Consider the following 24,998-nt stretch of genomic DNA (forward strand, 5'->3'; position numbering starts at 1 on the left):
CTTAAGACTTCCATGCAGCTGTGGCATATGTCATTAGCCAAAGCAAGACTTAGAACCCACTCCCTTTTTTTTTTTTTTTTCACTTTACACTGTATTGGGGATTGAACCCAGGGGTGTTGTACCTCTGAGCTACATCTCTAGTCCTTTTCTTATCTTTCTTTCTTTTTTTAAAATTTGACACCTGAACTAAGTTGCTCAGGGTCTTTATAAATTGCCTGGGCTGCCCTTGAACTTGCAATTCTCCTACCTCAATCTCCAGAGTCACCGGGATTACAGGCATGTGCCACAGTACCAACCTCATACGGCAACTCTTACTATAAAAAAAGGTAGGAGCAAAGCAATCGCACCCTGTATCTAAAAGGAGAGCTGAAAATGCTAACGAACAACACTAATGACTACACACAGCACTCCCTTGTCTTCGGCATTATCCTCTCATTGTGGTCTGGGAGATGGGGCAGTTGGCTAATCCACATGTTAGGGTGGACACTGGGCTGTTCACAATCAACTGGAACTGACCAGGGAAGGTCTCAAAAAGTTGAGGTTCAAGTTGGTTTTTAAAAGCACAGAGGACAAACTTGGCACAGAGAACTAGAGAGGGCATACCCAGAGCCCCTAGTTGGTGTGGATGGCATGTTCCAGTCCCCTGAGCTGATAAGGCTGTGTACCACGTCCTGAGGGTGTAGCTAATACATGCCCCCGGGAGCCCACCTGGGTGGCTGAGAGCAGGCGCATGTTTGCCAAGCTCCCATGGCTTCAAATGCAATGTCTTGAGTTCTGCCTGGTTGAGGGTCTCCCTGGATGAGCCATATCTGACTTAGAGGGCTGACTGTACTCTGTCTGCAGACCCTGCCTTTGGACAGTCCTTACTCGATATCTTTGTTGAATTTGTAAGGAGGAAGGCTGGGAAAATCAGTCCCTGTTGTCATTGATCAAGGGCACAAATCTTGATTGGTTCTGAGAGATAGGGTGGGGGGCTCCACTTCCGCCCCAGGAAGGATCTCTGGGGACACTCCATTCTCATAGCCAGGGCTGACTTTGACCAGTCCAACCGAATGTCCCTGTGCATCCCCCACGTAAGCTTTACTGAAATGATATCCCACACAAGGAGCCAGCCAGACGGGTCGGAAGATGGGGCTGGCTGAACAGCGGCTGTGCGCCTGCCCAGGCCCAGGAGCAACATAAATCACTTTGAAGTCTACATCTGGTGCCGCTCGTCCCTCGTGTCTCCTAAGGTGGCAGCTTCATTATGGTGACTGGACAGGTGAAGAGTAACTGGAGTTTCCCACACTGAGGCCATGTCCAGGGCTGTGAGGTCCAGGGGCTGCGGAGCTGTCTCTGCTCAACCTTCCAAGGAGCCTCCTCTGACCCCGGCCAGAGTCCCCACCTTCTTATTCCTTGCTCCAGACAAGAGTACCAACTTCGTCCTGGAGTAGGCAGTCCATGCTCAAGCACGGACCTAACTTTCTGCATTCTGGAACCTTGTCACTGTCCCAAACCTACTTCCCCAGCCCAGCTTCAGAAAAAGACAGATCACCTAAAGGGCACTGGACACATCTTCCCCACCTCATCCTCCCCAGCCAGTGTCATTAGAGACCTCCTCCTGAGACCATTTGAGGTCCTGAGGAGGTGAAGGAGGGGCTGTGATAGAAGACAGCCTCTTTGACCCACGGGAATTTAATTATAGACAGGTAACGTGCGTTGGGTAGCAGGCAGAGCAAACCAGCAGATACTGTGTGTTGTGTAGGGTTCCAAGAGCCCCGGGAGTAATGACAGCCTGGGAAGTTCTCCCAGGTGAGGGAATTATAATCGGTAGAGAAAGATGAGTATAAATAACCTGATAGGCCAAGAAGAAAGGGATGCATTCCAGTCAGGAGCTGAGTCCAGGCCAAGCCATTTGCAGAGCTGCAGAGCTGGGGACCAGGCTCACACGCCTATCTTGCTTACAGTCTGTCTGAGCTGGAGATTCCTCCTGAGGTGAGTCCCCTGGGCCCTCCCGCCTGCAGCCCCACCAGCATTGTCCTTAGGAATAGGCTCAAACTCTGGCAGGTGAGGACTCCAGCAGAGTTGGGGAAAAGGATACCAATACACTGGTACTTTTACCTGCTTTGTGGTGCAGAGTGTGAAAATTTAATTATTTTGGGACCAGGGAGACCCAAGTCACAGTCACTAGGAATGATGTGAGCACTAAGTATGTATGAAATCCTGTAGCCAGTGCTATGGGGGACAGATGGATGCAACAGAAAGTGGGCTCCTATATCTCCTGTGGACCTGATTGTGTCCCTGGAGCTATACTTTGGACCTGAGCTCTGAATGGCAGCTCTTCTGCCTCAGTCAGCCTGGTCCTCAACATGCCCATCATTCCTGCCTCTTGCCTCTTGCTCACAAGGGCGCTGTTAGGCCAACCTATCCCCCACCTGCGTCCAGCCCAAACCATTCCACCTTTTAAAGTCTCTCTGTAGCCTCCTGCACTCACCACCTCTCTTATGTATCCTCTGTGTCCCAAGGATATACCCCACATCATACTCTGTCTTGGAGACCTGAGTCCCCGTGGAGGATTCAGGCATGGCTCTGGCTCTCTCTTGTATGTTCTCTGAGCCTAAGAACTCAGCACACTCTTGTTGAATGACTGATGACTCACTGAGTTCAGTTAAAATGGTGTCCAGGAAGAAGCAGCTGGAATCCGGTGGAGTCACCCTGGGGAAGCTTCCTGGAGGAGCGGCTCAGTAGTACTTTACAAATGGGTAGAGCAAGGCTTGGTGGGGAGGGAACCTGCCTGTGCATCTCTTTAGAGGCACGGGATTGCCCGGGGTGGCAAAGAGACTAGCTAGGCAGGGACTAGCCAAAGATCAGGTAATCTGGACCAACACAGAGGACCCACAAGCTGACCAGGAGAGGCACTGTGAGAACTGGGCCACAAGAGCCAGCTTCAGCCCGGCATGTGGATCCAGGCAGGTCCATACTGGCATTGGTATGAAGTTGCATTGGTCTTGTTTCTGTCAGCCACTGAACATTTTTGAGCTTCAAGGCTAGGGACGGGGAAGTAACCATGTGAGGAGTCATCTAGCTCTTTGTTAATTGCAGATCTGAAGCCACAAGGGAGGAACCCTGGCCTCCCCACCTTCAGGCTGTTCTGGAGGGAAGCCCAGGCAGCCTAGCACTTAATTAACATACAGCACCCGCCAGCGGGTGAAAAGCAGGCAAGCAGGGTCTGCTGGTGCGATCGGATTGGAGGCCTGTGGTCTTCCACTGAATCAAGACACTCATCTTAAGAAGGAAATAAGTGAATCCATGGCGCTTGTTCCAGCCCTGTGCAGGGTTGCCCTGAAGCTGCTGCGCTCTCTCCTGCCTGGCTTGACTAAGGTCCCTGGTGGTGTGACCTGGACATTTCCAGAAAGGTGCCACTGTCTCTTCAACCAGAGCCTTGACTGGCTAACATCACCCTGATCTTCCCCTCCCCCATCTCATTATTTCTATATAAAGCTGCAGATTTATCATTATAATAGAGCTGCCGTCGCTGGGATTTGCTAACATCTCTGTAATCTTGTAGTTATTGCTACAGAGGCCTCAGACCCCAGTGCACACAACTATTCCTGTCGCCGTTCCTGCGCCTTCACTGCGGCGGGAGGTGAAGGCTGTAATTGGTGCCATAAATATGTGTTGTGCTTGGTGGTGCTAATGGACTCGGCCAGCTTCCTGCCTTGCCATGCCCCCCACCCCAAGTTAGAAGGTGCATGAGTGTGTGCACGTGTGTGTGTGTGTGTGTGTGTGTGTGTGTGTGTGTTTGTGTACGGTAGGGGTTGTGGGCGTGGGAAAGCGCTCTGTATACTTCCTGAGAGTCTAGACTCAGGGTCTGCAGGGAGGAAGAGAAGCCTTGAGTGGTGAAATAGATTCTGGTCTGGGAATGAGCAGAACAGTGTAGAAAGAGCCCAGTCTTTGGTGCAAGACACACCTGCCCTGCATTCTAGCTTTTATGTTGTCTTTGTTTGAGACCCCGGGATATTATCTGAACTGTGCCTTAGTTTCAGCATCAATGAAATGGAGATGATAATGGTATCTAGACCAGTGGATTATATGGGGTACATAAAATGTAATATTCAATCCACCTGGGGTGACCAGGGGGCCGGCTGAGCCCTGTTCTCCCAGTGCTTTCCTGCTGGCTCAGCCTGTGGGTCCCTTCTCTACCACTCTCAGGCCTGACTTTCCTTGTCAATTCAGAATTTCTAGCCATATCCTCTCCCCGCTTCAGTGTTGGTGAATCAGTCCTCTCCTGGAGCCCTTGGGGAATGTCCTCCAGAAGTTTCCACCCATAAGGGAGTCCCCACCCAACAAACTTGCTTTTTTTTCCCCCTGAGGCAGTCCTACACTGGAGCTCAGTCCCCTCCCACCTGCCTCCTTTCGGATCCCCCCCTGCCAGGAATATGTGGGTCATTACTTACTAAGCTCCTACTAGGTGCCAAGAGCATGCTCTTTATCAGGTTTCATCCTCACCAAACCCTTACAATTGTCCCTTATATGTAAATACAGAAATGAAGGTTCAAGGTTAAGTGACATAGCCAGTATCACCAGAGAGCTCTAGAGACAAAATTTGAACCCAGGTCTTCAACAGTCCCTTGCATGGCCAGAGGGCAGCATGGTTACTTTGCTCTTGGGACAGAAAATAGATACTGAAATTGTGCAGTTCATCAAGGGGTTCAGAAGAACGTTTGGGGTTTTCCTTGTGGCTGGTTAGCTTCCCTCATTTGTCTCAAAATGGGGTCATTTTAGGGACCTGCATTTGTGCTGACACTGGTATTCCTTTACCTTTTTCCCAGCATTCTTCCTGTGTGCATCTTGGGTTTAACATTCAATCCTCTCTCTTCACAAACATTTATTGAATGCCAACTATGTACTGGTCAGTTGCATCATTGAACACTTGTTGGATAAAGAATGGTGGGCCAGGCTATGAAAAGAACAGAAAAGAAAGAGCCCCATCGCAGAAGGCCCAGGCTCATAGGAAGTGTATAATACGCTCAGTGACCTCTGGGTCCCTCAGACATGGAGTACACGCTTTCAGGCAGACGGATTCAAAGTGCTTATAACCTAGTTACTCAAGCGACTATACTCCATACCCTGTGCAGAGTGTTTAGAAGAAATGGAGAAAAGAAACAGTCAGATGAGATTGGTCTGGAAAAGTTTCTAGAGAAGGAAAGTGTTTGGGCAGGATTTAATGGCAGTGAAGGCGGGGGCGGGGGGGGAAGAGAGATAAACATGGGGAACAGAGATAGGGAAATATGTTTCTCTATTTTCTTTGGTTTAGGAGAAGGATCTAGAGAGCACCTCTATCACATAAGATTGGATTTCTTTTCATTGTGTAGAAACTGCTTGCCAGGTAATCACTGTGTACCAGGCACCGGGCTGGGAACAGAGTGTCTTCAACTTCAGTCCTGTCTTCACAGCCTACAGTCTGACGGGCAAAGTGGGAAAGTGGCTCCATTGTGCTGGGGACAGGCAGGTCCTCACTGCCCCATCATGCTAAAGGGAGGGAGACCTCCTGGAAAGAAATTGCCCATTTACCATATTCCTCTTTTCACACCCACGTAAGTCAAGTGGGATCCAGGAGTGGCCATGAAAGAGTTTTCAAGCAGAGACTGAATCACCCGGAATCACTGAATCACTCTGGGATGAGGCCTCCCAGATGCTCTCAACGACCAGCAGTTGATGCTGTGCCTTTAAAGAGCTCTGTGCAGATCTCAGACTGCCAGGTCTTTCCTGACCAGGGGGAAGCAAGAGGGAAGCAGGATGTCTTCCATGCACCCTCAAAGAACACCCTCAGGTCCTAGAGCAATTGGGTCTTGAAGGGACACAATACCTAGTCCTTGCTCTCAAGAAGCTTCCCCTTGAACAGAATTTTCAGAGCAAGCAAAAATATAATCAAAGGAACACAATCATTTAAATCACATTAGAGGGAATAAGGGGAGACAGAGGTGACTACTAAAGCTGGGAGAGGGAGTGAGTGGGCTGGGGGATACAGATGGCAGGAGGAGAATTCAGGAACAAGAGCTGAGCTTGGAGGAACACCCACGGTCAGCAAGAGGGAGGAAGAGGGGTGGCCAGCAAAGGGTACCAAGCAGGAGGAAGTCCAAGAGGAAAGGGAACTGAGGGAGTTAAGGAAGTGACAATTTAGAACTACTCATTCAACAATGGGCTCTCTGAGCGTCTTCTAGGGACCGAGCACAGCCCAGGCACTGGGGACGTGGCAGTAAGCAAGGCCCTTGCTCAAATGGAGCTTCTGCCATTTGAGCCATTTGAGCAGACCCGAAAGACGGGGAGTAGAGAGCCATCAGAGGTCCAGGCAGAGAGAAAGACAAGTGCAAAGGCCCAGAGGTGGGAGGGCACTTGGATGTTCAAAGATCAGTCAGGGGACCTGCATGGCTGAAGCCAAAAAGGGTGGAGGAGGAGAGAGAGTAACAGATGAAGTGAGAAGGGAAAGGGAGCAGGAGAGTTTGTAAGGCTCTGAAGAGCCAAAACTTTAAAAAGCTCTCTCGAGCTGCCAAGTGAGGAATGAACTCACAGGCAGGAACTCAGCTGGGAGCGACTGGAATAGAGATGCTGGTAGAGGTATGAGATGCGGCTGATTTCTGGAATATATTTTGAAAGTAGAATCAGGAGGATTTGCTGACAGATTGAAGATAGGGTCTAAGGTACAGGGAAAGAGAAAAAGAATCAAGATTTTTCAGCCTGAGCAGCTCAAGATGGAATGGATGTTCATGGGGTTAGAAAATTGAACTGGGTGCAGTGGTGCATGCCTGTAATCCCTGCAGCTTGGGAGGCTGAGGCAGGAGGATTGCGAGTTCAAAGCCAGCTTCAGCAACTTTGTGAGGCCCTAAGAAACTCTGTGAGACCCTGTCTCTAAATAAAATACAAAAAAGGTCTGGGAATGTGCCTCAGTGGTTAAGAGCCCCCGAGTACGATCCTTCATACCAAAAGAAAAGAAAAGAAAATCCTAGAGAACCCATTTGGGGAGGAAGGTCAGGAGCTCAGGTTTGGACATGCTATATTTCAGCTACCTTTTGGACCTCCAGGTGGAGATGTTAAGCAGGAAGCTGGATGTAGAGTCTAGAGTCTGGAGGGGGCAGCCTTTTGAGACAAGACAGAAAGGTCTAGGAAGGTTGACTTTGCAGTGTGCCAATGGGGGCATTTCTAAGAATGGGCTATTCCCCAGGGAGACAGGGACAGTGGGCACCCCCAGCACAGTCACAGCCACTCAGGATATCCCATTCCATGCGGATTTTGCAGCAAGACCTCAGGATCCCTAGAATTCTACCTTAAATTCCCAAGTGCCTGGACTCCCATGAAGGACCATACCAGAATTGAAGCAAAGAGAGAGTTTTCCAAAAGAGGCCTGCAGGAGAAATCAGGGTCAATGGGAGCCCCAGGAGGTGCCCAGGGAGCAAAGCTGGCTGGGCGGCCAACCCTGAGCTGTGGAGACTGCTCTCCAGGGCCCAGCCCTGTACCCAGAGCATACTAAATAATGCATGCAGATGGCCAGCTCTGCCCAGCTCTGCTCTTTGAGCAACCCAGCAAGGCCTGGCGGAGGCCCTCCAGACCCAGCCCCTAGCTCCCCACCACCATCAAAATCAGAAGAAGCCTCCCTGTCACGGATGGGACTCCAACTCCCCCTTGTTTACTTGCTGCTCAGCGGGAGCTGATGGCTGCCGATTGCCTTAGCTGGATGCTCATTTACCCCCCTACTCCCTCGGGCCTGGCCTCATTATCCTCATTATTCTCTGAATTGCTTTTCTTTCCTCCAGCACCCCTCTCTCTCCCCACCATGTATTCCTTCCACCCCTGGCAATTCAGAGCTCAGGTCCTGGGAAAGTGGCTCATTGCATCCAGCCCCAGTTCCTAAAGCCAACTGGACCCTGACTTTTCTGGGACTGCCCAAGGGACCAAGAAATCCTTTTCTAGAAAAGGGTTTCTGAAACTCCAGAAAGGGAAAGAGAAGAGATGTGGGGGCCAAGCTCCATCATATGAGCATCCTTCACCAGGGTCCCCCTGCCATGGTGGGTGGGTTCAGAAGATGGGCCACAACTCCAAGAGCAGAGTGCCCACCACAGGCAAGGGTTTCCATGTCCCTGAGCTCTTCCTCCTGCAGAGCCCTGGATGTGCACCCACGCACCCACACCTCCTCACTTGGGCCATTTGGGACAGTAACCATCCTTGGGCACATAGGGTTAAATGTTTCCCATGTGGGGTTGGAAAACAAGGCTAATTGGTCCAGACAGGGCTCTGACCTGGCCTGAAGCAGAGTTGCTCGATAACCACTCCACTGGCCGTAGGTGTTCTTATTTAAGTCGTTTCTAAACTTGGCCTTTCTCAATAGGTCCTTCCCTTCAGCTTCAGAGGAAGTGGCCGCACAACAGCCAGAGGCTCAGAACAGTGGAGACAGCTCCACTCGGCCTTGATGAGTCCCTTAGCATTCAGACAGCTCCACTGCCTGCGGGAGCTGCTCCTTGCTGAATGTGGCTCCCACTGACAACTGGACCCCAGCACTGGCTCCCCTCCCCCTCCCCTCACAGCTGGCCATGGTGGAGCAGGCAGGGCAAGTGCACTCTGCCCTGCCCCCAGCCCAGTGTGCCCTCTTTCTTTCTCCTGCTGTGCCTCTCTATGGCGTAAATATCTAATCTTTCCCTTACAACAGAATGAATGAAATCATTAAGGCAACAAGCTCATGCATCAACGAGAATCTATGCTCCAGCCTGGGTGCGCTTTCTGTGTTTCCCCCATCTCGCTACCAAGAGCACATGCACCTGTCTGTGGCTTCCATCACCTGATAACTCGCAGTGACATTTTCTCCTGGAGAGAAATTATTTGGTCCCAAGGGATGCAATAGCCCAATATCCCCTCTGGACACTGTCACGGACATTTCAACTCCAGGATTCATTGGGGGGGGGGGGGTAGGGAATGTCCTGAATTCCCTAGATCAGCAGCAATTCAGAGAGACTAGGGTCATGGGGGGTAACTGTGACCAGAATAGTAACTGACTTGGGAGCACTTGGGTCCTTCCCAAGGAGCTTCTCATGTTCTTGGACTCAAATGCTATGAATCCATGTATTCACGAACCTGAAGAAGGTCAGAGGTAGAACAGGCCTCAAAGATGATCAGGTCCAACATTTTTACCTGCCACAGATGAGTGAGTTAAGAGCAGAGAAGTCACACAGCTTGCCCAAGTGGCTCAGTGATTTGATGCAAACTTGGACCTTGGACCTGGGTCCCATGAGTCCCAATCAGTGCCCTTTGTACTGCCTGCTTTGGCTCTAGGCTTTTAGAAGGTGTTCTTCTGCCCTATTTTGTTTTTACTTACTCCTTTATTCCTCCCTGTGTCCTCCCAGGGACCCCGACATTCACTGCCACTGCCTTCATTTTGGGCGGCACACATCTACCCCTCTGTCTTATTTAGGAGAGGCCAATGGAGCCCCTGGGCTGACGTGCCAAAGAACCTTTACAGAGCCAACTCTACATCCCTCTGCTCCACATAAGTGAGGTCTGCTAGAACAGGAAATAGGCAAAGAACAAGCAACGTCAGCAGGATAAGCAAGATGGAAAGAGAGGCCATTCATCACGGGCCTCGACACCGAGCCAGCCAACCCCCCACTCAAAACCTCCCCATTGTACATAAATATTTATACCTTGGTGGAGGAAAGAGACAAAGCGAGCTGTAGACTCTAGGTCAACCTTGTCCACTTAGCAGCATATTTCTGTGGTTTTTAGTGTCAGCAACAATGTAGAAAAATGTGTTTTGTGTGACAGCCAGTCCCCCTCTCCACCAGTTCCTCGGCCAACCCCAGGCCCATCTGGCCCTCATTCATCCTCATCAGACATCCCCTCTAGACATATTTTCCTCTCCTGTCTGAATGGACACCTACTCATTCTCCATGAATATTTAATGTCTTTCTTTCTGGACAAAGTCCCAAGACCTTGAGGGTCCCTCCAGGGCTGCATCAGAATCTGGGAAGAGAGATATCCATGGAGTCCATGTGGCCTTGGGACGAGGGAATTGGAATAGGCGGCAGCCCTTGGGACAGGGGGCCAGGCAAGATGTTGAAGCCTCTACCCCTCTCTAGCCAGTCCAGACTGGTATTGATCTTAGTCTTGCAGGACTGAGAAATAGCAATGGTCACCTCAGAAGACTTCCATGTCTGTCACCTCAGCGTTCCACCCTGCTGATGACAGTCTGTACTTGACACAGCTTGGAGTTCACCAACATCCTGGACTTGGGGACTGGTTTCTGCAGGAGCTGTTCTATATTGTCAACACAGCACAGGCGCCTGAGTGCATCTGGGGTGGTTGGAGTGGAGGTGAGACCAGGAGGGGGTGAGAGAACAAACACAGATGACAGTTTGTGTGCAGAATGACAATTGCTGGTTGAGCAAGATGTCAGCAGGGGCTGCTCGGCTGCCTGTGCCAGGCTGCACTTGCCATTATTTATGTGTAATCCTCGCCATCGCCCCACAGGGTAGGTTTTGGTAAGGTCTCCAGTTTCCAGAGGAGGCAATTCAGGCCACCCTTGCATGAGGGTGGCATGAGTCAAAGGGGGGCGAGTTGGCTCTGTGAGGTGGGCTCTGTTCCACCTCTTGAGAACTGGCCAAGAGGGACTCTCCCAAGATTCCTGCCTCTGCCTGGTGTTCCCATATGTTCCCAGTCCCTTCCGGCTCCCATTTTCTGCTTCTTGTGAAACGTCATCATTTTCTTGGCCTCTGAAGGCTCTTCCTTCACTGACCCAGTCAGGGGATATAAGCCCAGCGCCACACACCCCAAGCCACACACACTAAGTCCCAGCACCTATCCGAAGGTCTGTTGTGATGGGAGATGGGGTTTATCTCATCTAAGTGACATGTTAGGCCATGTGCTAGGACCAGCACCCACTGCCTGGTGGCACGGTGGACTGCCCTGGCTCTGGCCCTAGAGAGTACCCCCTCCATTACCCTGTTGGCTCTTCTCCACCTTCCCAAGGCCCAGACCTCAAGACCAAACAAATAAACATACAAGGCCACTCTTTAAATTGCTCAGGGTCATTTAGTTCTCTCTGGCCCCAGCCCAGGCTTAGTTCCAGCCCCATCCTCCGTATTCAAATGCCACAAGGTGTTAGGTGAATAACTGGCCATCTTCCTCAGGGGCAGTGGAGTGGGGACTGTCTTGTCTGTCCATCCTCTACCCTCAGTAGAAGGCAATTGTGGTGTTTAATGACACTTGTCTTCTCTTATCTAAAATTTGCGGGGCCATTGTCATTCTGTGGTGCTATAAAGCGCCATCTCCCTGCATATGCAGGGAGGGCCTCTCTTCAGGGGAAATGTTGCGGGGGCTGCCCCCCCAGAGGAAAAGGAGGAAGCTGCTTTCCACGGTGACCTCCCTGTTCTTCCAGCCGGCTGGGAATGAACCCGTCCTTTCTACCAGAATAAGGCCAAGGGGACCCCTGCCAGGTGGGAGGACTGGGTGGGGTCTCTGTCAGGAAGGAGACAGGCTTTCCAATGCGGGGAAAGAAAGGGTGCCCTTCCCCGGAAATGGGCAGAGAGTCTCCCCCGGAAGAACCAGGGAGGGGCCTGTGAAGGTGTCCCCGCTACATGACTGGCACCTGGTACAATTCCCCGGGTCACCAGTAGTATTTAGAGGAGGTATTTACATTGCCAGGCTGTTTCAGAGGTGCGAGGGGAACCTAGAGGAAGAGTTGGGTCTACCCTAGCGTCGACGTTTGACTAAGGGTGCAGGGCAGAATGGAAGGGAAGCCAAAACCAAGGAGGAAACCCTACGGGGGGAAACCCATGGGGAGAGACGGGGCTCCCCACCAGGTCAGCCTTCTCTGGAGCCTCTTGCTGCCCCCAGGAAGGCCTGCCAGAGCACTGGCTTGGGGCTCCTTCCCTGTGGGGCAGACAGAACCCACTCCTTCGGGGAGCCTTCGATGGACTCATCCAGGTGACACACTGGGCCCCGTGCTAGGAGTGGTCCGACTTCCAGAGAGGAAGGCAGCTCTGTGTCCTGACAAAGCTGTGAGATGCTTTTCCCTTGAGAAGCTGGGGACAGAGCTGGCTTTGTGACTTGAGGCACTCGCTTGAAAACGCCTCCTCCACGTTGTCACAAAGTGTCTCCCGGCTGAGTCACTCCTGATTAACGCCAGAGCAGGAACCAAGGGGCCCAGGATGACCCAGGGCTGAGCACGCAGAGGCCCCTGGAGAAAGGCAAACTCAGGTGAGGAGCGTGCAGAGCCCGTAGCCTCCTGGGAGGGCAGGCCATTCTGAAGGGTCAGGGCCCTGCAGAGGCTTTAATAGGAAATCACCAGGACTTAACGTTCTTGTTTCTGTTTCTGGGCTTTTTTGATAGGTTGGAGGAGAAAAAGAGGCCAGGGGAAAAGGAGGAGAGAAGGCCTTCATAATTCCAAGTCCTGCTGACAGGGCTTTTTTTTTTTTTTTTTTTTACAAATCCCGCAGATACCCAACTCTCTTTAGAGAGTGAGTGTTCCCTAAGGAAAAATATCCCCCCACCCCCCGACCCTATTTGGGAAATCTTTGCCAGAGTCACTCTGGCTCAACTCTCTCCTCTTGCATGAGATAGGAAAGGAGAATCTCAGCACCGTCCCCTGCTGTCCACCTGGAGTCCAGCCAGCTGGAGCCAGACCCCTGGCAGTCCCAGGCGTGTGGGTACATGAGCGCACTCACGCACACAGCACACACGCCAGTTCCGGCACACCCCGGGGAGCTGGGAGGACCTTGCTCCAATTCTACCCTGTTTGACTTGTCTTTCTGTCACTCCTTCCTCCCCCGCCAGAGGACTCCAGCTACACCGCCCCCCTCCCCACCCCAGAGGGACACTTTTTGGTTCTCATAAGAAACTGCATTTGGAAGAGAAGATCTTGCACTCTGAAGACTATGCAGCTTATTAATACTTAGAAGGATGGTTATAAGTTTGAAACTGTGTCACCTTGGATTGTGTTGGAAAAAGAAGGATGACAGTGATCTCTGTCTCACTCATGGGGAAGATGAGACACCGATAAGGGGTAGAACTGTTCAGTGTCCCACATTCAGCCAGGCTGTCGGTCAGCATCCAGGAGGCCAGCAGAGCAGTTGGGTTTGGGACAGACTCGGGGCCAGCCCTCTAGAAGCCTGCAGGGAGGCAGGGTTTGGAGACAGGAGACCAGGGCTTGAAGCCTGCCCCTTGGTGTGACCCCAGAAAATCACATCACCTCTCTGTTTCCTCAGTAGTCACATATGAAAAGTAATCTCCATGGCAGGGTGGTGATTAGGACACAATAAAATCTCAACAAGACCAAGGAACTACCTGGGTTCCTGCCACAGTCTATTGCTCCAATACCTAATGTGTTTATAGATAATTTTCCAAGTAGATTATCTCATTTAACCTTATCAATACAGTAAGAAGTCAGTATTTCCATTTTATAGATGAGGAAAGCTAGGGAAATTCCCTGGAGTCACGTGGGTTTAAAGTAATAGAGCAGAGAACCCAAACAGGGCAGTTTTTCAAAATGCTGTATCACTCTACCTGCTTTGCCTCAAGGCAAACTATTACACTTTTGTTTTAGATATTTTAGAAAATACAGATATTCAAAAAAAAAGAAAGAAAGAAAGAAAAGAAAAAAGAAAAAGAAATGCCCACTGTCCCCAGGACACCATGATTAACATTTTGATAATACCCAGAGAACGTCTGTTGCTTAGAAAGTCATATGAATGCCACGGGGACAGGAATCTACTCTGGACTGGGGTTGGTGCATTGGCTGGGTTAGGCCTGGAATTTTCCAGGATTAAGTGGTTCTGGAAGAATCCTGGAAAGAAGGGAAGGATGTGGCGTGGAGAATAGAGGGAAGAAGACCGGGAGGTGTGCTGGCTGGGGGCAGGCAGTGAGTGAGGCTCAGAGGTCTGATGGGTCCCAGGTCAGACTCTCACAGAGGACCTGGCCCCTGCCCATTTACCCTCAGTGAAGCTTTGGGTTCCCTGAGATGTTAGGAGTGGGGAGGGTCATCGGTCTCCTCTCAGATGATGTGATTGAGACATCCTGAAGACTCTCTGGAGCACACCTGTAATCCCAGTGGCTCCGGAGACTGAGGCACGAGGATGCGAGTTCAAAGCCAGCCTCAGCAAAAGCAAGGCCCTAAGCAACTCAGTGAGACCCTGTCTCTAAATAAAATACAAAACAGGGCTGGGGATGTGGCTCAGTGGTCAAGTGCCCCTGAGTTCAATCCCTGGTCTCTGATCTCACTCACTCAAAACAAAATAAAAACAAAATTCTGCAGAGCCCTGTGATCTCACAGGGGACTAACGACCTAACCGGGTGAGCCCTAGAGTCATCACCTAACCCTCTTCTGCAGCTGGGCTCCCTAGTGAGCATAGTAGAGGGACAGGTTCAACTAAACCCTGCCTTCAGCATGAGAAGTGCAAGGTTTGGCAGAGCTCCATCCCCCCTCCCCCGTCAGTGCAGCATCAGTAGCTCCTTTGCACCATGCAACTGAGTGTCTTTTCTGTGACATGGGCCTGGGTCTCAGCTAGCCAGGTCCTCCTCACTAAGCCCTGGGTCCAGACCATTCATGGCCCCAGGGAGAGAGACACCATTATTATTTTTTTTTTTTTCTGATACTGGAGATTAAACCAGATACACTTTACTACATTCCCAGCCCTTTTTTGATCTTTTATTTTGAGACAGGGTCTCACTAAGTTCCTGAGGCTGGCCTTGTGGTCCTCCTACCTCAGCCTCCTTAGTGGCTGGGATTACAGGCTTGTGCCACCGCGTCTGCTTTTGAATCACATTTTCAGGATCTGTTTGAGTCAGATTTTCACTGCTGTGACTGAAAGACCTGACCAGAACAACAGTAGAGGAGGAAAGCTTTATTGGGGGGCTCACAGTTTCAGAGGTCTCAGTCCATAGTCAGCCAGCTCCATTCCTCAGGGCTGGAGGGGAGGCAGAACATGGTGGTGGAAGAATGTGATGGAGGGAAGCAGCTCACATGATGATCAGGCAGCAGAGAGAGTCCATTCCACTCACCAGATACAAAATATCTACCAAAGGCACACTCTTGCCAGCGACCCGCACTGACGAGATAAACTGGGTTCAAAAAAGCTGGCTTCCCAGGACACAGAAGTCATTTTCATATCGAAGGTGGGACTGCTCTGCGACCTCAAGGGTCCTCTTCCACGCTGGAAGGGAAGAGAGCAAGTGCCCTTTATTTATAGGAAAAAGGAGACAAAGGATTTTCGACAGAATGTTCTTCACCAAATAAGGCAGGGGATAAGGTTTCAAGGGGCATCATGGATTCCATTGGGTCGAACCCAAGTCCAGAGCTAGAACAAACCTCTTTGCCGAGCGAAGGTGGAGGTCACCTGCATCATGCAGCCTACAGCATGCAATGCCAAACCAGCACCCCGGCACTCAAGGCTGAGAGAGGATGCTTAGCCTCCCACAGCATGCCCCTAATGCCCACCTCCTCCAGCCACACCCACTCACCACTCAGTTGATCCCTCTCAGGAGATTAGTTCACTGATTGGGTTAAGAGTCTCATAACTGTTTCTCCTCGAAACCTTCTTGCATTGTCTCACACATGAGCTTTTGGGGGTCACCTCATATCTTCAGCAGAACAGGGTTCTCCCTAACCTCATCCTCACTGTGTTCCTGGGTTCCACAGGAGCCCAGGCCCCTCTGCTCTCCACTGCCACCCACCAGGCTTGTTTCTGTGGAGGACCCCTGTAGCACTGAACCCTGGCCCTGTATTTAGTAAATGCTCAATGTATACAAGTGAGATGGAATTGTAAAGGAAGAGAAAGGGATTCCACCGTAATGCAGGAGCCAGAAAATTCCCTTTGGCATCGCAAGACCACCCAACCCTTCAAAACCTCAATTTTCTGATCTGTAAGCCGAGAAGGGACCTTAGTAATCTCAGAGCAATTCTGAGCTCTCTCTGCCTACCACAGCGAAGTCTTGACTCTGAAACTACTAACTGCAGCAGAGGCTCCTCCTGGAACTCCTTGGAGGCATTAGGCAGGCAGGTCCAGTTCCCACCATTTCTTCCAGGAACGAAATGGGCTGGAGCAGAGCTGTTGGGCAACCTGGCAGGACCATAGCATGTGGATGGCAGTGGTCAAGGTTTCCAGGAGCCACGCCTGGTGGAGGAATCTGATTTCCCACCGCAGGACCCACTGGGAAGGGGCTAACTTCCACTCTGCCTCCTTGAGAAGGAAGGAGTCGCCTCAGCTGCCACAGACAGGAGATGGCTGTGTCTGGTGTGAGAGGAGAGGCAGATGGGGGTGGGGGAGGCAAGAAGAGGTGAGAGAGGAAATGCTAGCGCTGTGTGGGAGGCAGGAAGAGCTGGGCACGACTTGGAGAAGAAACCTGAGCCATGGGCAGAGCCAGGGAGCAGCAGGCCGCTGTCAGCAGCCACCGCAGGACCGGGGCCAGTGGGCCTGAGGGCCAGGGGTGTGGCCTGCAGTAAGACCCACCTCCAGGCCAGGCTCGGCTCTTCCTGGGCCAGCTGCTTTTCTTGGATCCTGCAGGGCAAAGAGGCAGTTCCTGTTAGGGAAAGAAAGAAGGATCTGGAAACTGCTGTGGAGCTCAGGCAGCCCCCCGGGGCTGTGTGGACCTGGTACCAGGGCAGGAGGAGCCTCAAAATTCTGCATGGATCCCTTCCTCCCACTCCCAGCCTGAGCCTCACTCACTGCCTGGGAGGGAGGAAATAACCATTAGTGTCACCTGCTCACCAGTGGGAGACATTAGCCAACTCTGGCAGAACATGCGGTCTATAATTTTTGGAGGAGTTACAATAATGGAGCTAATTTGGCATTTCATCATCTTCCTCCCCGGCGAGCAGAGGGAGGAGGGAGGCCTGGGGCCTGCTGCAGAACAACCTCCTAGCAAAGAGCTCCAGTCTTCCTTGAGCATCTTTGGGATCCTGGAGCCCCGTTCCCTCCTCCTTCTTCCTCTTCTCCCACACGACTCACTGCTCCTTCGGTGACGCAGTGATGCGTGGTCCAAATGCATCTCAGAGGTGGCTAAAGCCAGCCCCAGCCTGCCACCAGACACAGTCAGCAGGACGTAGCAGGAAGGGGCACCACAGCTCAGGGAGGCACAGTGCCTTGCCTACCTCATCCAGCTGGTCAGCAGCACAACGGCCACTCTAACCTAGTTCTCCTGGCTCTCAGCTTAACATTTCCCTTAAGTTCATCTGTTGCTTGGCGCCTGAGCTAGAACCTCAATACTGAGAGGGCTTTGAAGAACCCCTCCCCAATCCTGATGAAAGTCTGATAGGGAGGGAAGCCCAGGGTTGGGAGGGAAGGAAGAGGCAGCCTGCAAATCAGCATAGCTTCCCTGGGGTCCCTAAGCCTGCTCTGGCCTCTGAAACCAGCCCAAAGAATTCCTCATTCCCACACTCCACCCAGGGACCCCCCCAAGGCAGCTGCCCCTTCCTCCTCTCAGATACCACAGGGTATACCTGGTCCCTCGGCCCATCTGGCAGGCAGATGGGACAGCATGCTCAGCACATGCAGGGCCACTGCCCGCAGCCCTATGGCAGGAGAACGAGAGGTTTCCAGATTGTATGCTTGCTGCATGTGAGTTTTGGTTTGTCCACGAGCAACTGGCCATGCCCTCCTTGTGGTTGCTTCCAAATCAGGGGCTTAGAGGACCTGCCCAGTAGGGAGCCACCTCAAGCATGACAATACTGCCAATGGTCAGAGTCAGAGAAGTTCAGTGACCTTCACAGTCAAACAGCTGGAAATCAGTAGGGCAGGGATTTGAGCCCCAAACCCCGTGCATGCCCCACTGGGACTGTTTGTACTAACGCCAGATCTCTCCCCTCTGGTTGTATAAAGGATCAATACTCCAGCTTCCCACTAGACCCCCCAAGTCAAGAGTTGGCTGCTGATGGCTTATCATGGATCTAGATGAAGGACACCAAAATGTCTAAAAATTTTAGAAGGCCAAGGGCACTGAGTTTCTTTTGGAGAAGAGAAAAATCGAGTCAAAACTGATACAGGCTTTGATGAGTACGGTGGTGCACGCCTGTATTCCCAGCTGCTTGGAAGGCTGAAGCAAGAGGATTGGAAGTTCGAGGGCCAGACTTGGCAGGTTAGTGAGACGGTGTCACAAAATAAAGATTAAAAAAAAGGACGGAGGGCGTAGCTCAGTGGTAGAGCGTTCCAGGTTCAGTTCCCATTGCTGAAAAACAAAGCAAACAAACAAACAACCCTGGATTTCAAGGCATAATGCCTAAGCTAGCTAGGAGGGAAGGGCCTAGGTGCCCCAGCAGTCATTGGCTTGTGCCACCCCCATCCAGCACTGGCGGCTGAACTAAGGTCACTTGGGGTGACCCAAACTAAAACACAGACACAAATTACCTTGATACAAGCTTCAGGACGGCTTTCCCCGGCTCTCGGCCTCAAGCGCCCCAAAAGGGAGAGCCAGAGAAAGTCACGAGAGGCTGACGAGAGAAAGGGAGGCACATTCAGAAGTGAGCTTTTGTTTGGGAGGACACTGTTCTTAGAAAGTTCTGTCCATTAAAGGGCAGAAGGGGTAGGATTACTAGGGAGCAGGTGAGTGTAACTCAAACCCAGTGGGTACGTCTACACCTGAAGACACGCCTTGCTATCCAGGCTGGTACAAGGCCTGAGTCACTATGAAACATAGTAACTTGGTCAGAGCCCCCTGCTTCAGGATTGGAAGACATGGTCATTCAGAGCGGTGCCCCACAGGCTTGGACATCAAGGTGGCAATGTCTGAGTTCCAGGGTAGAAGAACATAGGAAAAAATAGGAGTGAGTTTTTTTCAAAGGTGTTGATTGTTTATGTGGTCCTGCTTGGTGTCAGGGACTGGACAAGTTGACCCATCACTGTGGCCTCTTGCTGCCTAGTGATATGGGATTGGAATTGCCTTGCTATGGTCCTTAAAGATCCCCAACTGAGGGAAAGAATCTCAAGATTGACCCCTTTGGCTGGGCACGGTGCTGCACGCCTGTAATCCCAGTGGCTCAGGAGGCTGAGGCAGGAGGATCATGAGTTCAAAGCCAGCCTCAGCAAGGGCGAGGCACTAAGCAACTCAGTGAGACCCTGTCTCTAAATAAAATACAAAACAGGGCTGGGGATGTGGCTCAGTGGTTGAGAGCCCCTGAGTTCAATTCCCAGTACCAAAAAAAAACCCAAAAAGTTTGACACCTTTGACTTTCCCAAGAAGCCTGTAAGGATGCAGACCCCCCTCATTCTCTCCCCAGAACCTCCAGGAAGCAAGAAAACAGAAGTCCAGCTCTGCAGGAGATGGGGGAACATTTCACATGCTCAGAACTTCTTTATGTACAAGGGTTTCCTCATCATAGTGCTGGGGACTGTGCCCCGGTCAGCAACATCTATGCATGGGGACAAGAGCAGGGCCCTGGGGTTCTCTCCACTGCTGGCCCAGCTTCCTGCTCTTTCCCCATCTCCTATGAGGCAGTAACCACTGGAGCAATGTAGCTCTTAGTGAGATGATGACATACCAGGTGCTTCTGATGATAAATGACAGACCGAGGCCAAGGTGCCTCACTAGATGGTTCAAGTGAGCAGGAAATTGATTCTCTCACAATCTGTAATGCAGGGGGACAACATGCATTTGTCTCCTCTCAGGTGGAGGCTGGCAGACGGGGGCCTTATACTCTTAAGTCCTTACTAGTGTTTCTCCCTTCCAACACAAGTCCTCAGCACCCCTCATTCTCAATAACCAAAGGCAGAAGGTGGGGTGGAGGGAAGTGTATCTGGGTGGATTGAACTGTCCACATCATGTCTTATGATCACAGGAAAAAGGCCAAGGATGATAGACAGCAAACACTCCACTCGGACCAGGACCAGCCCAGGCTTCCATCCATCAGAACCCTCATTTGCACCTAACAAAGAAGAGCCCCCTACTTTTTTTTTTTTTTTTTTTTTTTTTTTTGGTAACAGGGATTGAACCCAGGGTCACCTAACCACTCAACCACATCCCCAGTCCTATTTATTATTTTTTAATTTTTTTTTTAAATTTTAATATTTACTTTTTAGTTTTCAGTGGACACAACATCTTTGTTTGTATGTGGTGCTGAGGATCGAACCCGGGCCGCAGGCATGCCAGGGGAGCGAGCTACCGCTTGAGCCACATCCCCAGCCCCTTATTTTTTAATTTTTGAAACAGGGTCTGGCTAAGTTGCTTAGGGCCTTGCTAAATTGCTAAGGCCGACTTTGAACTTTCGATCCTCCTGCCTCAGCCTCCTGAGAGCAGAGGAGGCCCTATTATAATTGTAACTAGCCCAGCAGCCCTGGTATCAAATGACGTTGGTTGCTTTAGGACATATTCGTTGCAATGGTTGTTCTAGTAGGGTCTGACCCAGGGCAGTCTCAGAATCTCCTTTCCCTTTTATTACAACCTAGGATACTTAAGACTCACCTGAGGAGCTTGCCAATAATTCAGCATCCAGGCCCCACATTGTGACCCTCCCGGGGAAAGCAGAGGCTGAGGCTGAGCACGTGCCTACTCCTGACACCAGTACTTTTCAGCACCTTCTTAACCAGGCAAGCCCCACAAGATTGAGTTGCTTATAATTCAACAATTGCCCACATGTAGTATACACCAGCCCCTGTGCTCAGGACTGGAAATACAGTGGAGAGTAAAACATAAAATGCAGACCAGGCCAAGGCCAGCAAGGCACCCAGGACAACATTTAAGGGGCATTCCCTCTTGTTGTTTTTTTTTGTTGTTGTTGTTTTTTTTTTAACAATTAAGCCAACAGAGGTTTTTCAAATTTTATTTGCTTATTTTTATGTGGTGCTGAGGATCGAACCCAGTGCCTCATGCATGCTAGGCGAGCACGCTGCCTCTGAGCCACAGCCCCAGCCCCAGAGGGGCATTGCCTCTTGAGGCGTGCACAAACCCAAGAGTGAGCACCTCGTTCACTTTTGTACCTGGCACCTTGTTTGCCCCACCCTCATCCTGGTGAAACAGACCCAGGCCCCACATCATCTGGAGTGGGCCTGGGGAGGGGGGCAGCCTGAGGACAAGTGGGCATCTGCCATGTGAAAAGCTGGAACAGAATGATCAACAGAGGGAACAGAATGTTCTGGGGGCAGGAAAAACCCAGGTCCCCGTAAGGATCAGAAAGTCAGTGAGGCTGAGCACGGTAAGGAGAGCCACTGCCCGGGGTGAGGCTAAACAGTCAGCCCAGTGGGGAGGGCCTTGGGGGTCTGGGGTTTTATTCCTCATACAAGGGGAAGCCGTTGGAGGGGTTTCTTTCGAATGGGGATTGGACCCAGGGGCACTCTGCTACTGAGCCACTCCCCAGCCTTTTTTTATTTTTTTAAAATTTTGAGACAGGGTCTCATTAAGTTGCCTAGATTGGTCCCAAACTTGTGATCCTCCTGCCTCAGCCTCCTGAATAGCTGGGGTTCCAGGCTGGCGCCACTGTGCCTGGCCATTGGAGGGTTTTAAAGGGAAGTGTAATGCCATCCTTCTGACATTTTGGGGACATCACCTTGGCCACTGTGTGGCGAATGGGGCAGGTGAAGGAAGAGAAGCAGGGAGATGGGTTAGGATGCAGTGCCTGAGGGCAGGTAGATGTGACTTCGGCTCCTTGGGGCAAGGGAGATGGAAATGGGTGGGGCACTGGAGACAGAATTTGGAGATAGAATTGGCAGAGCTTGGTGATGTTGGAACTCGTTGCAAAGGAGAGAGGAAGGCGGGGTCTGCGTGCTGCCTCATTTCTGGATGAGCAGAGGGGCAGATGGAAGGTGAATGTAAACGCAAGAGGAAAAGGTCACCTTGAGCCTCTGAGGCATTTTTGGCTCTGTGAGACCAACTGCGTGGCTATGTCATGCTGGATATGTGAGTCTGGAGCCTAGAAGAGAGGTCCGTAAAGGGGCCGTAAATTGGGAGTCATGAGCGAGGAGACGGGCATCAACATTATGGTCAGGCAAGGAGAGAAGAGGGCCCAGGCCTGAGTCCTGATAAGCTCCTCCACTGCACGGAGGCCCATAGAGGAGGCTAGAGAGGTGGGAAGAAGGCCCAACGGGAGTTCAGCAAGACCAAGAGGTTCTGGAGTGTGGGGAATAGGAGTTGGGTAAGGAGCTAAATCTTCAGGGTATCCACCTCCAAGGAGACAAAGAAGCCAGAGTCACTGACCAGCCTGTGCCTCTGGCGGAGAGGGGAACCCTGCCTGCGTGGCATCCCTCCTCCACCCCATACCTGTTTACAGAACCAGCTGCCCCAGGGGACCACCTCGCTAAGACCAGAGAGGGACAAAGAGTGGATGGCTTCCTGCTGAGATGCCCACACTCTTCCCTGGGGGAGCTGACATCCCCCAGAACAACTTGAAACAAGAAATGAAGGTTCCTATCATTAAGGCCATTACTGTGCCATTTCCTCCAGCCCTTACCACCGTCCGTCATAATGAAGAACCGGTGGCAGAGCAGATTTGAGGTGAGGTCCCAGGCACTGGCCTCTCATTGGAAGAATGCTTCAGGGTGCAGACTCTCTGGCTGGACCAGCTGTTGCCCCCATCTCTTCTAGAACTTCTCCAAACTCTGCTCTCCTCAGGCTCCCTTCCGCACCCTGGTGTCCCCTGTCCCTCTCCACCCACTTTCTTAGAAGTCATTAGCCAACCCCCAGTGTGGTTCTGACTCATGGATATTTGCCCAAAAGTAATGGTGCATGTGAAAGACTAAACCTCTTTTCAAGGGCGGGTTCACAGAGGAGGGGCGGAGGAAGTCTCCCAAATAAAACCATCTGTGTCCCCGAAGATGCTCAGATACAGAAAGATGTGCCTCCTGCTGTTGTGCTTTAGTCTCTCCACGGGTCCCCCAGGATCCAGCACAGCCTGGGGGATCTCACCCTTCTCCCCCACTCCTCTGCTCCCCATGGGCTGGAGGGCCCTTCTCCTCCAGAGAAGGTCCTGAGCTGTCCGTGGCCACACTGCAGGCCAAAGCTGGGTGTGTGAGTTTGTTTAAGACACCTCAGTTCTGGTTCATCATTTATTCATGATGCACCGAGGCCTTTAGGGCAGAAAAGCACTTGAGAGAAAAAGAAGGCGTGGAACTCAGAAGAAACACAGGCGGCCCCAGCCCTGCAGGAGCCCCAAGCCAGAACGACACAACAGACACATCCCGCCCTTCCACCCCAGCCACCCCCAGCATTCTGCTGGAGTCCTGGAAGCCCAGGCCTGAGGAGGTTCAGGGAACCAATCCACAGTCACCCAGGCCCTGTGCTCACAGCAGGGAAGGAGCACCCACCTCCAAGGCTCCCCTCTCCCAGCAGGAAACAAAGCCAGCCACGAGGGTGCGGGGCCGGCGGGCGGGCTGAGTGTCAGTCTCTGCTCCCCTCAAGAGCAGGCCACCAGATCCTGACGATTTTCTCGAATATGTCCTGCCTTCGTATTTGAGTGTTATCACACTTGTCCCCGGAACTGTACAACCCAAGGGCAAAGGGAGCCCACCTCCAAATGAGGGCAGGGAGTCAGGGGAGGTGACCTACAAAGAGGCAACAGGACAGAGGCCTGGAAAGGACAGTGTCATTGTCCAGCATAGTCCGCGCAGGGAGAGGTGATTTCAGGCAGTGGGAAGAACAGGGAGGAGCGTGGAGGGGAGAGGGACTCAGAGGCAGGATGGGGTAGAAACTAAAAGTGGGGACTCCCGAGCCTGGCTTCACAGCTCAGCTCTGCCCTTCAGGAGCTGCGCATCTCGGGGCCAGTTGTGTCACCTCTTTGTGTCAAAAGTGTCTCTGTGTAAAAAGTGGAGAGGCTCCTAGTAACCATCTCCTGAGGTTTTTGTGAAGATTATATATATATATATATATATATATATATATATATATATATATATATATGCCTTAACATGTAAAAACACTTAGAACCGGTGGCACATAGTCAGTAAATGTGAATGGTTTTTATGGCACCTGGGGTAGAATGGTGGAAGGCCAGGGCTGACTCATGAAGAAGCTTGACTGCCCTTTGACTCAGTGGGTCAGTGATTTTCAGGCCAAGTGCTAGAAGCTCCAAGGAAGCAGGCTGAGGGATTGACGCAGGAGCTCGGGGTGCCCTTTCTCGGAGCCACTTTTCATCATGATAGACATTTGGGCTTTGGGGGTGACACTTCACCTGAAGACCAGGTTGTCCAACTCCAAAACAAGAGTGAAATGGGGAGCCATTGAAGAATTTTGAGCAGGAGAGCAACCTCCTGACGCCAGCAGGGAGGCTGGATGGGAGGGGAAGGGCAGAGTTAGAAATAGCTGCGGTCAGGAGAGAGAGGGTAGAGGTCAGAGCTAAGGTGGTTCAGTGAGGAGGGCCCAGGGGACACCTAGAAGGGAGAGTGCACAGCTCGGTAGGTGACTGGATGTGGGGGGAGCCAGAGGCCTTCAAGACTTCCCTTGCCCTCCCCCTTCTTATCTCTCCCTGGTCCTCATTCTTCACTGTAGCCAGGACCAAGCCACATCCCCTTCCACACAGGTGCCAGGCCGTGGCGCTCCTTGCTGGCCTCTCTACCCACCACTGTCCCTTCTACTCTTGGCCGCTGTGTCCTCCTGATTTTTCGAAGCCACTCTGTCTAAAGTGGCCCTTCGCCTGGTTTGTGACCCTCACTGGTTCCCTTGGATACTGTCTCGCTTTCCTTATTTTTGTCTCCCTCCCCCAAAATACCAGCTCCTGGAGGGCAGGGACTCGGTCTCCTTATCAGGCCCACCTCTCCAGACTCACAGTCAGTCGATGCCTAGGGAGTGAGTGATGCCCACTCTCGTGGTCTCTGGCGTCAGGGACTGGATGGAAGGTGACAGTGTGGGCTGAGTGGGAAATGGAGAGCGGAGACAGTCTCCCATCACCTGCAGAAGGAAGGAAAAACACCTACGTAAGGGCCACGAGGCCCCGCCCCTGTTCCCAGCCTCATCTGACCCCATCCCATCCCCCACCCTGCCTTCTGTGCACATGGAGCCTGGCACGCTCCTGAACACTCCACGCCCCTTCTGTGTCTTTATACACTGCTGATCTCTCTGCT

General features: G+C 51.7%; 1 protein-coding gene across 4 annotated transcripts in view; it reads left to right on the top strand.

The window, feature by feature from the left end:
* Window positions 1–24,998, top strand: part of Syt6 (synaptotagmin 6) — a 57,327-nt gene that overhangs the window by 14,345 nt on the left and 17,984 nt on the right. The window lies entirely within an intron of this gene.

This window comes from Callospermophilus lateralis, chromosome 7, assembly GCF_048772815.1.
Source record: "Callospermophilus lateralis isolate mCalLat2 chromosome 7, mCalLat2.hap1, whole genome shotgun sequence".
In the NCBI taxonomy this organism is placed as follows: domain Eukaryota; kingdom Metazoa; phylum Chordata; class Mammalia; order Rodentia; family Sciuridae; genus Callospermophilus; species Callospermophilus lateralis.